This window comes from Panthera leo, chromosome C1 (assembly GCF_018350215.1).
Source record: "Panthera leo isolate Ple1 chromosome C1, P.leo_Ple1_pat1.1, whole genome shotgun sequence".
Taxonomy (NCBI): Eukaryota; Metazoa; Chordata; class Mammalia; order Carnivora; family Felidae; genus Panthera; species Panthera leo.
The window spans coordinates 52,350,372-52,367,966 of record NC_056686.1 but is presented as its reverse complement, the minus strand read 5'-3'; the positions used below and the strand labels follow the sequence as shown (position 1 = coordinate 52,367,966).

The window sequence follows — 17,595 nt, the reverse complement described above, 5'->3', positions numbered from 1 at the left end:
GCTCAAGAAACTGAAGCTGAAAGGCAGGGCCAGGATTCCCACCCAGGTCTGCAAGGCTCCTATGCCAGACCTCTTGTTACTATGCCAGAAAGTAACTCAAGTTCATCAAAACACAAGAAAGATGCATACTACAACACCTTGAAAACATTGTGCGAAATGAAAAAAGCCAGACACAAAAGGCCACATACTGCATGGTTCCATTGATATAAAATGTCCAGAAGAGGTAAATCCATAGAGACAGAAAGCAGATTAGTGGTTGCCAAGGGCAGGGGGGCAGCAGGGAGAAATGAGGAGTGACTGCTTACTGGGTACAGGGTTTCCTTTTGGAATGATGAAAATGTTCTCCAACTGCATTGTGGTGATGGTTGCACAACACTGTGAATGTACTAAGTGCCACTGAACCGTGTACTTTAAAATGGTTTGAGTGGTAAATTTTATGTCTATTTTTACCACAGTACTAGCAGCAACAACAACAAAGCAAGGAAGATTTCCCAGGCGAGGCAGGTACCCACAGCCATTTGGAGGCTGAGGCAGGCAACCTCTCAAAGCGGTGGACCCCTGGCCCCTCTGCTGTGCCGGTGGCAGACATGGGGGCCATGCTGCCTCCTCCCCTTGTCCTGACCCTCTGTAGGGTGTGCCTACTGGCATGGTGGACTGTTTCAAAATTAACCCTAATCTAAAAGAATAACATTTCACTTTGCAACTTGGTGGTGTATCTCTTTGCAATTTACCCTTCCTTTTTCATCAGGATGACTCCCCCAAACAATCACACACACATAACATATTTTTAATCCAAGAGGAAATGTAGCCTGCTGAATGCAGCTTTGAAATCCCGTCCAACTAACCACTCCTGCTTTTTGAATTTCTATTTTTAGCCCCAAGCAGAAAAATGATTCAAACAAATACTATTCTGAAGTCTGAGTTCTGTAGTGTTCTTGTCAAGGAGAGTCTCTCTTAACAGAAGGGAGGGAGGCTGTGGCGGGGATCAGGGTGGAACTCTTTGCTAGAAGATGCGCTCACACTTCCTCCCGATCCCAACCAAAGCCAGAACCCCATCCATTTTAAGAGAATCCTTCTCCTTTTGCCCCCAGACATCAAATCTCCTTGTGCTCACACCATCAGAGCGCTTTTCTAGGGTTAGGAATCCGGACTTCTTGGGGTTTTTTGGCCCTGAATTCAGTGGCATAGCCTGAAAAACCCTAGGGGGATAGAGCCTTCAGGACTGTTTACAATGACGCCACAGTGCCATGCATGCACTGCCTTTCACCAGAGAAAGTGGTCGCGAGGGGGAGTGGGCTCACCAAGGGGCCATGGCTGCCTGAAGACTGAGTCACTGATAAATGAACGACCACATGGCACATCCTTCATTCCATCAGGACTTCAACAAATGCCTACTAAATGCCAGTCACTGTGCTAAACCCGTGATTTCATTTTAACGGAACAAATTGTTCTTCAGCTCCTACTGTGCTCTGCTATGCACTGGGAACAAAGAGTGGACACGATACACAGACGGTTGCTGCTTTATGATCTGTCTAGATTCTGGGGCTGTGCTGTCCTATTCGGCAGCCACTAAACAGGTGTGACGGTTGAACAGCTGAAATGCGGCTACCGTAACTGAGAAAATGGCATTTTAAATTTTATTTAATTCTAATTAGTTTAAATGGAATTGAAAACTGAAGCTGTATGACTTCATTTTACTTGAATTGCTGCATCACATAAGATTTTATTCTTTTATGATACTGCATATATTGACTGTACTGTTTCCAAAATTACATATTAATATACCACAAATCCAGAAGGTGTAAACAGACTGAATCAGTTCAAATGGTTTTTTTTCTATACACCCTGTAACATCGTAATGTGCTAATTTGAATGTTTTGTGCAGACAGCATAAATTATGGTAAAAACCTATGTAAATCATAGTCACTAATTAAATTGAAATACTATTGTTTTCATTATAATATAGTTAATTCATTTTCTTAGTTTAAGAAAAGTATGGAAAACTTTAAGATTAAAATGAACACATCATTACTTCAGGTAATATTACTGATGCAGAACTGAGTGGAGATTGGACTGGACTATGACCAGAACAGTAATGGGAAAAAGAGGCTGGAATAAGATATGCTGCAAAGTTCACAATGAATGTCAATTGAGTATAGCCAAATAAAGTTGTTTGTTGTATTAAAAAAAATTAAAGATAATAAAATAGACAACATTAAGGTGGCATTTTCAGCAAATAATATACAGTTATTTTGATTTTTAAAAGGATCCCTTTCAACAGTCAAAAGGAATCAATGAAATTAGTCATCTAAAATCAGAATGAAATGCCCTAACAAAATTTGTTTTACACAATTAAAAATTTTTTAAAAATGTTTATTTATTTGAGAGAGAGAGAGCGTGCGTGCAAGGGAGGGGCAGAGAGAGAGGGAGACACAGAATCTGAAGTAGGCTTCAGGCTCTGAGTCAGCACAGAGCCTGATGTGGGGCTCAAATTCACAAACCTCAAGATCATGACCTAAGCCAAAGTCAGATGCTTAACTGACTGAGCCAATCCAAGCACCCCTTACACGATTTTAACAGAATCTGAACTTGTAACTTTGGCCAGGTATAAAACCACTTTTAGATGGAAAGATGAGGAAAAAATTATTATTTTAGTTATGGATAGCCTAGAGAATGTAAAACCTTTCTAATAAAATCAAAGATCAATTGATTCATAATTTGAAAACTTCTTTCTTTTAATTTAGATGAGTCAAGAGATAAAAGAGAAATTGGCCAATTAATATTTCAGGTACCTTTTACCTTAAATGACTTCTAAATTCACAAAGAAATGTCAATTTGCAGCTATGAAATTGAACTCCTAAAGTGGGTGGGTTTTTTTGTTTTGTTTTGTTTTAATCTTTCATAGCTGTCAAAGAATTTCAGTTAGACATAAAAAAATTAGTTTCTATCATGATGGTACTTCAGCTGTTACGTCAAAAATCTAGACTTAATGGTAATCTTAAAATGAAACTGATGGTTTCTTTATTGCTTTTTTCTACTGTATGATACACACTGAAAATATCTGTGCTCAGTTTTCTGAAGCTGACTCTGTGAAAAGCATCATGGATACAGTTGTTGAAATTGTTTCATATATGCATGAAAATGGAATCATTGCCAGTTTATAGAAATGTTGAAAGGAATCAAAGGCAATGAATTTAATGATCTTGTGTTCTTTTCCAGTACTTGTTGATTAAATTGTGGAAGAGTCTTACAAAGATTTACTTTGCTGTTAACTCCAATTCAAGATTTTCTTTGAAACTGAAGGGATGCTTGCCAACTACTCAATAATCAAAGACAAAAAATGGCAACATGATTTACATTTTCCCACTGATACCACACTGGATATAAACAACTAAACTTGCAGTTCCAAGGAAAGGAAAAGCTTATTGTAACCTAACTAGACAGGTATGAGAATGTATGTTGTAACTGAGACGTTTCATAATACAAACCAACAATCAAAGCTTTTACACACTTAGCATGAAATGATAGGCAGGAGATTTTAACTATAACTAGAAGAGTTTTGTAAATTGCAAAGACTACAGGAAAAATTTGAAGAATGCTTTGTTGGTATTGGTAAATTTAGTGTTTCTTTTCAATTCATGCAATACAATTTTAAATTCAATATAATACTGAGTTAATATAAGATTCAGTAAATTTACCTAACATGAGTAAACACAGTTTAAAAACTGATATTCTCGTGCTGCAAAGTCAAATCAATTCTTCTGAAAAGAAATGAACCAGTTTTGGAATATGGATGTGAATATTAAAGAAAAATATTTTTTTTTTTGGTATTTGATTTGGTTATTGGAAAACTTTGAGTATATTTGGAACAATTTGGGAATGTGAATCTATGGTCTTAATCGTTCATTTTATAAAACCTAAGTATAGATCAAGTATTTCCAATGAAAATTTATTATCTAAATTAAGATTGTTATAAATGCAACATACATACTAGATTTTGAAGACTTTTAAAAAAATATAGCTCGTTAATATCTTTTATACTTTTATACTGATTTCATGTTGAAATTACAGTATTTTGGATGTAGTTGAGTCAAAAATATGATTAAAATGAATTTCACTTTTTTTTTTTTACTTTTTTTGTATGGTTTCAAGTTTTTATTTAAATTCCAGTTAGTTAACATATAGTAACTTTTTTTTCATGTGGCTAGTAACTTTAAAATTACTTACATGATTTGCATTGTTTCTAATTTGCAACATTGTTCTAGAGACACAGGTGAATATTACAGCACTCACCATATTCTCTTTGTTTTTAAAGTTTATTTATTTATTTTGAGAGAGAGAGAGAGAGAGAGAGAGAGAGCGAGCATGAACAGGGGAGGGGCAGAGGGAGGGAGAGAATCCTAAGCAGGCTCTGTGCTGTCAGCACAGAGCCCAGCACAGGGCTTGATTCCATGAACTGTGAGATCATCTCATGACCAGTCACAAAAATATTAGGCCATCTGCTGAAGTAACAGATGTTTGTAATGACAGATCCATGATAGCTTTTCCATTATGTATAGAACACTTCACATCCCAATGGCAATCATTTGTATTTGGGTTACTTCATTATCCAAGTTCTAGGAGTAGGTTCCTGACCTACACGCTAAGCAAGGGCAAGAGGGTTGAAAAGCATGGGTTTATCTCAGCTGACTTAAATTGACCCCAGACTAATCTGAAGAGCCACCAACCATTGGCAATCACTATGGAATGTATTTACAAAAGATAAATGATGTTCCATGAGTTCATGACTTAGGTCAGAATGTATCAGCTTGTTAGCATTATTTAGTAATAATAGTGGGATTTCTGATTTGCACCTAGGGTCAGTGGAGTCTTGGGGTTTTGACAGTTGAGGCTTGTCACTTTGTAGAATGTTCCTATGTGGCCAGCTCACTGTGAGACCTCCACTACAACCTGACTGGTTGACCTGCAGACAAAGGATGTCCTGTGCAACCCAGTTGTAGGAGGACAAAGCTTGCACCTGAGATCTCCAGATCCCCTGCATTGCAGATCTCTCTCTTACCATTGCTGTGCTATGTTCCTTGCCTGTAATAGAACTGCTCCATGAGGATAAACTGTTTGAGTTCTGTGAGTCCTTTTAGCAATCAGACACATAATGTAGCTCATGTGTAATTCATGTAAGAGTTCATCAATTGATTGCCTCCCCAGGTGAGGCTAAAGCCTGACTCCTGGAGTCTACCTGCCTGGGCCCAGATTGAGGTTTCATCCTCTGCTAGATGAGTCTCCTTAAGTGAGTGCATTGATTGAATGTTTATGTTGAAAACTAACCCCCAAAGTGATAGTATTAGGAGGTGGGGTCTTTGAGAGGTAATTAGGCCATGAGGGTAAAGCCCTCAGAAATGAGATTAACGCCCTTATAAAAGGAACACAGCCAGCTCCCTTATTTGGCCATGTAAGCATACAGCAAGATGGTCTACAACCTAAAAATGCTGGCACCCAGACCACAAACTTCCAGCCTCCAGAACAGTGAAAAATAGATTTCTGTTGTTGATAAGCCACCCAGTCTCACCGCAGCCCAAACTAAGATAGTGACTTACTCAATCTGTACAATGGGAAATTAATAGTGCCCAACTCAAAGGATTCAGTGAGTTCATCCTGTGCAAGGTTTTATAAAGATGTCTAGGGGCGCCTGGGTGGCGCAGTCGGTTAAGCGTCCGACTTCAGCCAGGTCACGATCTCGCGGTCCGTGAGTTCGAGCCCTGCGTCAGGCTCTGGGCTGATGGCTCGGAGCCTGGAGCCTGTTTCCGATTCTGTGTCTCCCTCTCTCTCTGCCCCTCCCCCATTCATGCTCTGTCTCTCTCTGTCCCAAAAATAAATAAAAAACGTTGAAAAAAAAATTTAAAGATGTCTAGCACAGAATAGCACTTAGTGTTTAGCACTTAAAAAAATTCTTTTTTATTTATTTATTTAAAAAAAATTTTTTTTTTTTACATTTTATTTATTTTTGATAGAGACAGAGCACAAGTGGGGGAGGGGCAGAGAGAGACGGAGACACAGAATCCGAAGCAGGCTCCAGGCTCTGAGCTGTCAGTACAGAGCCCGACGCGGGGCTCAAACCGACGAACCGTGAGATCATGACCTGAGCCGAAGTCGGATGCTTAACCAACTGAGCCACCCAGGCACCCCCCAAAAATTCTTTTTTTAAAAAATGTTTATTTACTTACTTATTTTGAGATGGAGAGAAAGAACCCAAGCAGGCTCTGCGCTGTCAGCTCAGAACCCAAAGTGGGGCTCCATCTCACAAACCATGACCTGAGCCAAAATCAAGAGTTGGATGCTTAACTGAGCCACCCAGGCACTCCTACCACTTAACAAATTCTGTCTTTAGAGTTCCAAGAAGCAAATTTCTACAAGTTTTCTGTCTTTGTTTTTAGCCCCCAGGAGTTCATAAATATTGAGGTCTAGACTCTGAGCACCCCTCTACACAATTAAAAAGAACTTGTAATGATAAGATAGAGCACAGGGATAATCATTTATCAATTTTTCCATATTTCTGGACAGGAAAGTAAAACACCAGGCTATCTTGTCAAAACTATTGGACGCTGTAAGATCAAAAAACATGAAAAAAAAGGTCTGAAAATTATAAATAGTCGTACGAATGTAAGGGATCTTATTCTTGTCCCTTTTTATAACCTCTCTTGGGAATTTCACCCTCTTCAAATTCACTTACGCAAAATGGCCATCATGTCTACCCCTTTAGTCCTGACCTCTGTCCTAGATCTCAGTTCCACAACCCAAATTGTCCACTGGATGGTCCTACCTGAAGACTAAGCAAGAACAGCAGTGTTGAATACGCTATTTTCAACTCACAGTATCCGTGTAGCTGGCCTCCACCCCAGCTGTCCAGTGGCATAGAAATCAATCTGGGGTATTGACACTAGTGCTGGACCTATTTGCCCTAAGATTCATTCCTAGCCCTTCCTCTGTTCTGCTCAGGATCCATAAGAGAGGTGACTTCTGCAGGCTCAGTTCTCAGGCTTCCCATGTCAGGTAGCGTCGTGTAGAGTTCTCCTCATGGAAGGCACTGGCTGGTATTTTGGAAGTGGAGACAAAGAGAGAAAGGAAGTTGTTTCCCCTCACCTGCTTTCTGCCTAGGGTGATCAGTAGGAAGAGCTTCTCGTGGCTCCTGTGCCCACAAAATGGGCTTGCCATCATGCCAACCTCTACAGATGACCCTACTCTTGGCCTCTGGTAAAACCACTTCCTCTCTTTGTCCCTTGAGTCTAGGCAGAGCTGTGGCTTCTATCTGTTGCTGATCTTTTGAGTAGCATCATCAACTTTTAGCCTAGTCAAGATTATTCATAACATGTCATTTATTGTGTTTGTTGTACAATCTGGTCGTTTCTTTTAGAAAGTCCTATGAGTGTACAAATGAACCTGTATTCAGAAGTCACATATGCACATGTGTCCTTATTTTCCCATCAGGCTTTAGAGTCTGCCAGTCAGGCATCAATGTCATCAGATCAGTGCTTTCAAAACACCCATGTGAAGACATCAGAAGGCTGTCTCCATCACCACATCACAATGCCTCCTGCTGTGATCCCATTGCTTAACTTCAAACAGAGGCACTCAGCTCACAGACAGCTACTTCCCCTTTACCCAGGAGGGCAGATACCACACCAGTTCATAATTTTGTGCTGGTGAGTGGGACGGGGATGGGGGTGGGGGGGTGGTCCCACATGAGAATTCTCTGTAAAATCTTTCTCATGGACTGATCCCACTATATAATGTCATGCTTAGAATGGGCAACATGCAAGCACAACAATAGATTAAAGAGGACTATTAACACCTCAGAGCAGAGAAAAAGAACCCAAGGGTAAATTGCATGAAATTCAGAACTTTAAGAGGTCTTAACTATAATAAAGGAATGAGCAAATTGAGTGACAATCTGTCATAAAGTTTAGAGTTAGAAGGACTCTTAGATGACATTGAACTCAAGCTCTTCAGTTTGCAAAGAAAAAAAACTGAGGCCCCCCCCAAAAGGTAAGCAGTATGTCCAGGGTCACTGGCTAGTGAATGACACAGAAAGGACTAGAACCCAGATAGGTACTTTTTCTCTAGACCCTTGTTTCTCAACATATGTGGACCAGCAGAACCAGCACCTACCAGGAAAGTGTTAGAAATGCAGAATGTCAGGCCTCACCCCAGACCTATACTTTTAGAATCTGCATTTTAACAACATCCCCATGTGATTTATATACACATTGTAATTTGATTCTGACTGGCAGGCCCTGGAGGCTGATGGGAAAATAGGGACCACTTGTTTACATGTGTGATTTGTGAATACAGGTTCATTACTGATTTGTACACTCAGAGCTTTCTAAGAGAAATGAATCACACTCTGATTCCTCTGGGGCTTTCTGTTCACCCACAGCCAGAGTTGAGGCAGAGATTTTTCTCCATTTCTTGAAAAGTACTTGCTCTGTAATTTACAGCAGGAGCTAATATTAAAACTCATAAACACAGGAAGGGGATGGGTAAATGATATAGAATGAGGACTTTTAGATTGGTTTTGCTCCCTGGTACTCACTTACATGATTTGAAAAAAGCTTCTAAAAACCAGAGACCTAGAACACAGAAGGCACTTGATGAAAATATGTTGAATCAGGGGCACCTGGGTGGCTCAGTTTGTTAAGCGTCCATCTCAGTTGGTTTCGGCTCAGGTCATGATCTCACAGTTTGTGGGTTTGTGGGTTCGAATCCCGTGTCAAGCCCCAAGCCCTGTTTGGGATTCTCTCTCTCTCTCAAAATAAATAAACAAACATTTAAAAAAATGAGTTGAGTAAATGAATAAAACCTTGTCATATGTAGAGAAAAAATTTCAGGACACAGACTCTCAGTGTCCAATTTAACACAATTTGCACAGCATCTGCTATGTGCTAGGTGCTGGGCGAGGTGTGGAGATGCATTCATGACTAATGCCTAGACTGAGAAGGCTCATGGCCTGGTAGACACACTTTCAGAATGTGTGTTCCTAGAAAGCGAGGACTTATCTTTCCTCTTCTCTCTTTAAATGTGCCCTTGCACACAAAGATACACTTTGCCAATATTCACAAGTATCGTTTTAACTGGAAGCTTTCCACACCCCATTCATACAGTGGAAATTGTTGAGTGATGGGGGTGGATTGGGATATGAGAGTTTGGCTTCTCAACCTTCTGTACTTTTGGATCTATCCCCCACTGGGATTGGGAAATCCTTCTTATCTAATCTCTCCACATTCCCTCCATCTGCCCCTTCTCTGCAGAGCGCTGAGTCTCAGGCAGTTTGAGGAAGAGACGGAGGTCAGTTACTTCACTGAAGTGATGGCCCTCTGTGTCCTGGGCCAGCTGCTGAGTGACTTCCTGGTTTCCCCTCCACAAGGCACCTCTGTCCTTGGACTGCCCGAGTAGCTGCGTTGAAAGTTATCCTTGAGTTTATCTTGAGTTGAAAATTACATTATCGCTTCCTGGTCTGGGCCAGTGCCCTGTAACACTTCTTCACTATGGCTGAGACTTGGAAGCAGATAAGAGAAGGAAAGAATTCATCAAAAGCTGGTCACTTTGTCTTTCTACAAAAAGGGACTTTAGCCAAAGGTCAATAAAAGAAAAAAGGAAATAAAGGCTTCGAGGTCTCTTGTTGGGGTTCACAGCAGGGAATGTTGTCTAGAAGGGCTCTGCCTAGAAAGAAGGCATAGCTTCTTAGCTCAAACAGCAATGATGGGTCAATTATACTTCAATTAAAAAAACAGTAACAATAAGGATGATGATGTCAGTCAATATATATTATTAAGCTCCTAATATGTGCCAGGCATAGTGCTAGCTACTACTTTACATGCATTATCTTATTATTTCATTTATTCTTTGCAACAGCCCTATGAGATGGATACCCTTTTTTTTTTTTTATCATGCCTCCCTCTTCAAAAAATGTTTATTTATTTATTATGAGAGAGAGAGAGAGCAAGCACAGGAACAGGGGAATGGGAGAGGGGAGAGAATCCCAAGCAGGCTCCACGAGGTTAGCATAGAGCCCGACACTGGGATCAGTCTCATAGATCTGTGAGATCATGACCTGAGCCGAAATCGAGAGTCAGATGCTTAACTGACTGAGTCACCCAGGAGTCCCTATACCATGCCCCTTTTATAGGCTGATTCTGCAGGATGTCTCAAAGGATGAAAGGAAAGAAAGAAATACAACTTAAATTCATTGAACTTTATATACTAGGCCCCATATGTGAAACAGTAGAATCAGTCACTCAATAAATATCTCATTCACTTGAGGAATACTAAACTGAATTCTACTAGGTGTCATGTGCTCCATATTCATTGCTCATTACTGCTAATGACTATATTATGAGATGGAAACTGTAATCACCATCTCATAGATGCACTGTTTTCCAGAGCAGCTGTACCACTGCACTTGCTGGTGCTGGGGAAGGCTCATTTTTTTGGCCCCAGCATACTGGGTAAGTAGCTTGAGGGCAAAGTGCAGTCTTCGTAGTTTCTACAGAAGATGGCTGAGAGCCTGGCACTTTATAGGTAATTAATAAATAATTGTTAAACTGAATCAATGCTTAGTGTTTGTTGGATTGGATCCGTTTGCCTGTCAAAAAGCTCAAGTTATATATCAGGAGAAGACCTAAAGCAACCATGAAAAATATAAAAAAATATGATATTGGTGTTCCTCAGGCCTCACTCAATTTAAGGAGCTTGTAATATTAAAATTGAAGAAATTAGATATGAACTAGGTCCAACTAAAGCCATTTAGTGTTTGTGGAACATTTTTGATAATATGGGGATCAAAACATCTTCCCTGGAGAGCTGTTCTGGAACAGAGAGGTAATGTTTGCAAAGAATCCCAGGACATTGTCTTGTTTTGAGGAAAAGGGTCAACAAAGGGAGGCTGGCATGTGGAGCAGTGTCCTTGGGCCTCAGAGGCCTCCCAAGACAGCACCCACCCAGTACTGTCCTTAGACATGGATGAGAGACAAGCAGGCAATATGGAATGGTTTCTAAAAGCAATGAGAACACCGGCAAAAAGTTGTGAAAATCAACATTTTAAGAACTTTGAAAATTAGCCAAAGGCTTGCCACAAGGGGGAAAAGGCTAAGATTTGGTAAGAACAGAGTTTTGTGGATTTTTAACTTGCTCTCTTCTCATCTCCTTCTCCTGAGTTCTGTGGTAACCTTGAAAACCAGCAGCTCCCACCACCACAGCAGCTGTGAAAACCAACAGCCTAACAGTCAGTGGAGGAGGCAGAGGGGGTTGGAATGCCTCAAAAGCCCATCTCCAGAGAACTGGCACTATTTGAGCAGTCTAGCAGCATGCTGAAAAAGTTCTATTTACAGGGCTTGTCTTTATTTGACTAGATTTAGAACCTCTCAGTAGGAAAAGCCCTAGCTTCAGGACATTTGTTGAAAAAGACTCATAGTTGCCTGGGGTAGCAACACAAGTTGGGAAAAACAAGAGCCTGGCCAAAAAACTCAAAAGCTCAAAGGGGAGATTTAAGGAGTAAGATGTTCCTAGGGGGCTCTGAAAATCTCTGACATATTTCTGGGGAGACAGAAGGATGTGTTTATGTGAGGGGCTTGTGCGTGCCCAGGAAAGCCTTACTGTCTCACCTTTGGCAGGAAATGGAAGCAAAGGCAGTGTTGAAAACTACTGGAGTGCTGAAGTCATGGCCTCAAACACACCCAGAGCCCCTCGGCAAAGGGTGGGAGAGTTACTGGTTTAAGAAAATCTCTGTCCTCCTTTGACAGTAAGCCAATTGAGCAAAGACTTCGGTAGCCACAGATGATAGGGAAGATAGACTAAATAGAATTATTCCAGGGAAGTCACTAAACAAACAATAGCAACAACAGCACACGCCAACATCAGAGGAAAGGTGATCTAATTTGAGTTGCCGTCTTACTTTAAATGTCCAGTTTTCACATAAAAGACCCCAAAAGCCAAAGTAATCTTGATAAAGAAAAACAAAACTGGAGGTGCCACAATTCTAGATTTCAAAATATACTACAAACAGTATGGTACCGGCACAAAAATAGACATACAGATCAACAGAACAGAACAGAGAGCCCAAAACTAAACCTACATTTACATGATCAATTCATCTATGACAAGGAGGCAAGAATATATGATAGGGAAAAGACAGTCTCTTCAATGGTGCTGGAATGGTGCTGGAAAAATTGGACAGCTACATGTAAAAGAATGAAACTGGACCCTATCTTACACCATACATAAAAATAAACTCAAACCAGATTAAAGACCTAAATATGAGACCTGAAACCATAAAAATTCTAGAAGAGAACACAGGCAGGAATTTCTTTGACACTGGCTATAGCAACATTTTTCTAGACATGCCTCCTCAGGCAAGAGAAACAAAAGCAAAGATAAACTATTGGGACTACATCGAAATAAAACTTTTGCATAGTGAAGTCAACAAAATAAAAGACAACCTATGGAATGGGAGAAGATATATGCAAATGACATATCCTATTAGGGGTTAATATCCAAAATATATAAAGATCTTAGACAACACAAAAAGACCCCCACAAATAGTCTAGTTTTTAAAAATGGTGGGAGGTGACCTGGGTGGCTTAGTCAGCTAAGTGTCCAGTTCTTGATTTTGGCTCAGGTCATGATCTCACGGTCATGAGATGGAGCCTGGATTGGGCTCCACAATGACAGCACAGAGCCTGCTTGGGATTCTCTCTCTGTCCCTCCCCCGCTCACACTATCTCAAAATAAATAAATGAACATTTTTAAAAAATGGGAAGGAGGCCATTTTTCTAAAGAAGACAAACATGACCAAGGGACACATGGAAAGATGCTTAACATCACTTATCATCAGGGAAATGCAAATCAACACCACAAGGAGATATCACCTCACACCCGTTAAAATGGCTAAAATCAAAGAGACAAGAAATAACAAGTGTCGGTGAGGATGTGGAGAAAAAGGAACCCTTGTACACTGCTGATGAGAATATTAAGTTGGTGTAGCCACTGTAGAAAATGGTATAGAGGTTCTTCAAAAACTTAAAAATATAAGTACAACATGATCCAGTAATTCCACTACTGGATATTTACCCAAAGAAAACAAAAACACTAATTCTAAAAGATATATGCACCTCTATGTTTCCTGTAGCATTATTTACAATAGTCAAGATACAGAAGCAATCTAAGTGCTCACTGATAGACAAATGGATAAGGAAAAAGTGGTATATATATATGTGTGTGTGTGTATGTATATATATATGTGTGTATATATATATATATATATACAAAGATATATATGTATGCATATATTTTTTTATGTGTGTGTGTGTCTCTCTCTCTGCCCCTCCTCCACTCATGCTGTCTCTCTCTCTCAAAAATAAATAAACATTAAAAAAATAAAACAAATAAAAAAATCAATGTAACAGATCACATTGGTATAATAAAGTTTTAAAAAAAGACAGGATCATCTCAATAGACATAGAAAAAGCATCTGGCAAAATCAAACACACTCTCATAATAAAAAAAATCACACAACTTGAGGCACCTGGGTGACTCAGTCAGTAAAGTGTCTGACTTTGGCTCAGGTCATGATCTCATAGACGTGGGTTCAAGCCCCACATCAGGCTCCGTGCTGACAGCTAGGAGCCTGGAGCCTGCTTCCGGTTCTGTGCCTTTCTCTCTGTATCTCCCCTGCTCTCATTTTGTCTGTCTGTATGTCTCTCTCTTTTAAAAATAAATAAACATTAAAAAAAATTTTTTTTTAAGAACACCACAAAATAAGAATAAAAGAATAAAGGAAATGTGGTTTATATATACAATGGAATACTACTTGGCAATGAGAAAGAATGAAATCTGGCCATTTGTAGCAATGTGGATGGAACTGGAGGGTATTATGCTAAGTGAAATAAGTCAGGCAGAGAAAGACAGATACCATATGTTTTCACTCATATGTGGATCTTGAGAAACTTAACAGAAGACCATGGGGGAGGGAAGGGGGGAAAAAAAAGTTACAGAGAGGGAGGGAGGCAAACCATAAGAGACTCTTAAATACTGAGAACAAACTGAGGGTTGATGGGGGTCGGGGAGAGGGGAAAGTGGGTGATGGGCATTGAGGAGGGCACCTGTTGGGATGAGCATTGGGTGTTGTATGGAAACCAATTTGACAATAAATTATGTTTAATATAAAAAAAGAATAAAAGAAAATGTCCTCAATCTGATAAACACATTTACAAAAAACCCACAGTTAGCATCATAAAAGCTTTCCTCTTAGAATAAAGAAAAAGACCAGAATGTCCATTCTTGCCACTTCTATTTAACATTGCACTGAAGTTTCTAGCTACAGTAATTAGGCAGGAAAAATGAAAATGAAAATCATATAGATTGAAAAGGAAAAATTGAAACAATATCTATTTGCAGATGATATGATCTTGTACATAGAAAATCATAAGGAATCCACAAAAAAACTATTAGGGCAAATAAATGAGCTCGGTATGGGTGCAAAATACAAGATCAATTTACAAAAATCAGTTTTATCTCTATAGAGTTGCAACCAAGAATCTGAAAGCAAAATTAAAAAAAAAAACAAATTCCATTTCTAATAGCATGAGAAATAATAAAATATTTAGAAATAAATTCAACAGAAGAGGAGCAAGTCTTGAATATTAATATGTACAAAACATCAGTGAAAGAAATTTAACATATGGAAAGAGCCTGAACTCATGGATTGGAAGATTTAATGTTGTTTAGATGGCAATACTACCCAAATTAATCTACAGATTCATTGCAATCCTTATCAAAACTCTAGCTGGCTTTTAGGCAGAAATTGACAGGCTAACTCTAAAATTCACATGAAAATGCAATAGGCCCCAGAATAGCTCCCCCAAAAAATCTTGAAAAAGGAGGTCAAGGATAATGTTGCGGAATGTGATGGTCAGATTTATGTGTCAAGTTGGCATAGAAAAGATGAAGTACTGATGTATGCTGTAACATGAATAAATCCCGAAAACATGCTAAGTGAGGGAAGCCAGACACAAAAGGACAAACAGTATATGACTCTACTTACATGAAATATCTAGAATAGGCAAACTCATAGAGACATAAAGTAGATTGGAGATTATCAGGGGATGAGAGGAGTTTCTTTATGAGATAATGAGAATGTTCTGAAACAAGATAGTGGTGAAGGTTATACAAACTCTGTGAATATACTAAAAATGCTAAGTTTTATACTATAAAATGGCTAATTTGATGTATGTGAACTATATTTCAGTAAAACTGTTTTGTTTTTGTTTCTTTTTAAAGAAGGGCCCCTTCCCTGGACCTACTGAAAAATAAGTTTAATATACACATGGGGTCCTCTGCCTCTTGGGATCTGGCACTCGGGGCTGCCATAATGTAACCAAACCTTAAACATCCACCCCTGTGACTAACACTGTTCTGCCCCAGGGATCATTTCTCTACATCCCTTGCCCTAGGTTCTTAGAACAGAAGGCAACCGTGATTGTATACTGTGAAAGTCTGTGTGTTGAGTCACTACCGATGGAGGAGATGGGCACTGCTTGGAGCACAGGAAGGACTGCAGTGGCAAAATTACTTCAGGAAGAGAAAAAGATTAATCAACATGTCAAATTCTTCCTCAGTGGATTCTTGCACAAGAAACTATCATTCTCAATATTACCAAGCATCCGTTTTCCTATTTTTCTTTATATTCTGAAAGTTCTTACAAATTAGGATAATATTTGCAAGATTATAGTCTCATGGCTGGGAATAATTTCACAATATTAAGTGTTACAAGTAGAACTGTGTTCCCTCAAAATTCATATGTTGAAGTCCTAATCCCCAGGACCTTAAAATGTGACCTTATTTGGAAATAGGGTCTTTACAGGGGTAATTAAGTTAAAATGAGGTCATTAGAGTGGGTCACAAATGGTGTCATTATAAAAAGGGGAAACTTGGGGACACCTGGCTGGGTCAGTCAGTAGGGCATGTAACTCTTGACCTCAGGATTGTGAGTTCGAGCTCCACGTTGGGTATAGAGATTACTTAAAAATAAAATCTTTAAAAAAAGGTGGGGGGATTTGGAGACATGCGCACAGAGGGAGAATGCCATGTAAATATCATGGCAGAAATTGAGATGATGCATTGACAAGCCAAAGAATTATGGTAGGTCACCAGAAGAAGACAGAAATCTTTCTTTACAGCCTTCAGAACAAATTAACCTTGCCAACATCTTGATTTAGAACTTCTAAGCTCTAGAACTGTAAGACAATAAATTTCTGTTGTTTAAGCCAATTCAGTATTCTTTGTTACAGCAGCTGTAGAAAACTAACACATTAAACAATTTATATTGTTCTTAGATTTGTGCATATATAGGATAACATGAAGCATGGTGCTGATTTACAGATGAAATTACATACTGTACAATAATACGATATATTTTGTAATATCATGTGATTACTTATCATATGACACCATATGTAATATATATGATAATATATAACAACCTATATAATATATATAATAGGTTAATGATTACATTATATTATTATAATGTTTCATTACATATTGTGCAATATCATGTGATTCTTTATCATATGGTCCCATTACTATGTTTGAATATGCTATATAAAGTTCTTAGTTCATTTGCTATAATTCTTAGCAAATTGAACTATTGCTTTAGGAATTTAATTGATAATTACAGCTGCTACTGGCTCAGGGAGTACAATTTCTTCAAATTAAAATTAGTTTTAAAAAACTAAATATTACAATAACTGAAGAAAGTTTTTGTCTAACTTGGCATTGTTGTCAAAAGAATGCATGCTAAAATCTCGTGTAAAAGTCTGCGTAAAATGACAAAAGCAGTCATTTTGCTGAAATGAAGGCAATAAAAAAATAATGGAACTAATATATAACAATCTATGAATCATATATAATATCTCTGGCCACGAACAAAACACCCAGAGCAGCATAATAATGATTAACGTAGTCATTTTTGATAGTTCTTGGCTTGTAGTCATACACAAACCATAACTTTATAAGTATTTTTTGATTTTGTCATTATGAAGGTATATTTGTCAATGTGGGAGGACAGAAAATATTTCATTTAACAGTTTGCTAGCTTGATTTATAACTTCTAAATATTTAGACGTGTGGTATGTGGGCCTCCACTTGTACTCATGCCCTGGGCCCTATAATTGTTAGGGGTGGGCCAGGACCCAGCAATGACAGAAGAAATAAAGCCTGAAGCTAAGAACAGAAGCCAAACTAACGTCTCAGGCTTGCTCCTACTACATAGTAAAATGCCATTCCATAAGCTTCGTGTGGAAATCTGATGCAGTCCCTAGAAGGAGTGACAAGTGTCTCACCACCTTTGCCTTCCTAGACCATTATCTCTAGGACCCTCCAAGTCCTCCATTGGAGATTGTGTAGCTTTGTGGTCTCAAATGGCACTTGGCTCTCACCAGGATTCATTCACCCAAAACATTTCACTATGTTGTGGACTTGTATTGTACTTTGCAGTCACTCTGCTGCACCACCTTCAAGTAAACAGAGCAATGTTTTAGCTACATT

At 39.0% G+C, this 17,595-nt stretch overlaps 1 protein-coding gene and 1 long non-coding RNA gene across 2 annotated transcripts in view; one reads left to right on the top strand and one right to left on the bottom strand.

The window, feature by feature from the left end:
* Positions 1-17,595, bottom strand: part of ROR1 (receptor tyrosine kinase like orphan receptor 1) — a 329,138-nt gene that overhangs the window by 107,811 nt on the left and 203,732 nt on the right. The gene's annotated exons all lie outside the window — the stretch shown is intronic.
* On the top strand, positions 1,112-9,685 carry LOC122227474. Its single transcript, XR_006206078.1, has 5 exons — positions 1,112-1,577; positions 3,220-3,444; positions 5,206-5,287; positions 7,483-7,697; positions 9,303-9,685. It is a non-coding gene; the product is annotated as an uncharacterized LOC122227474 (long non-coding RNA).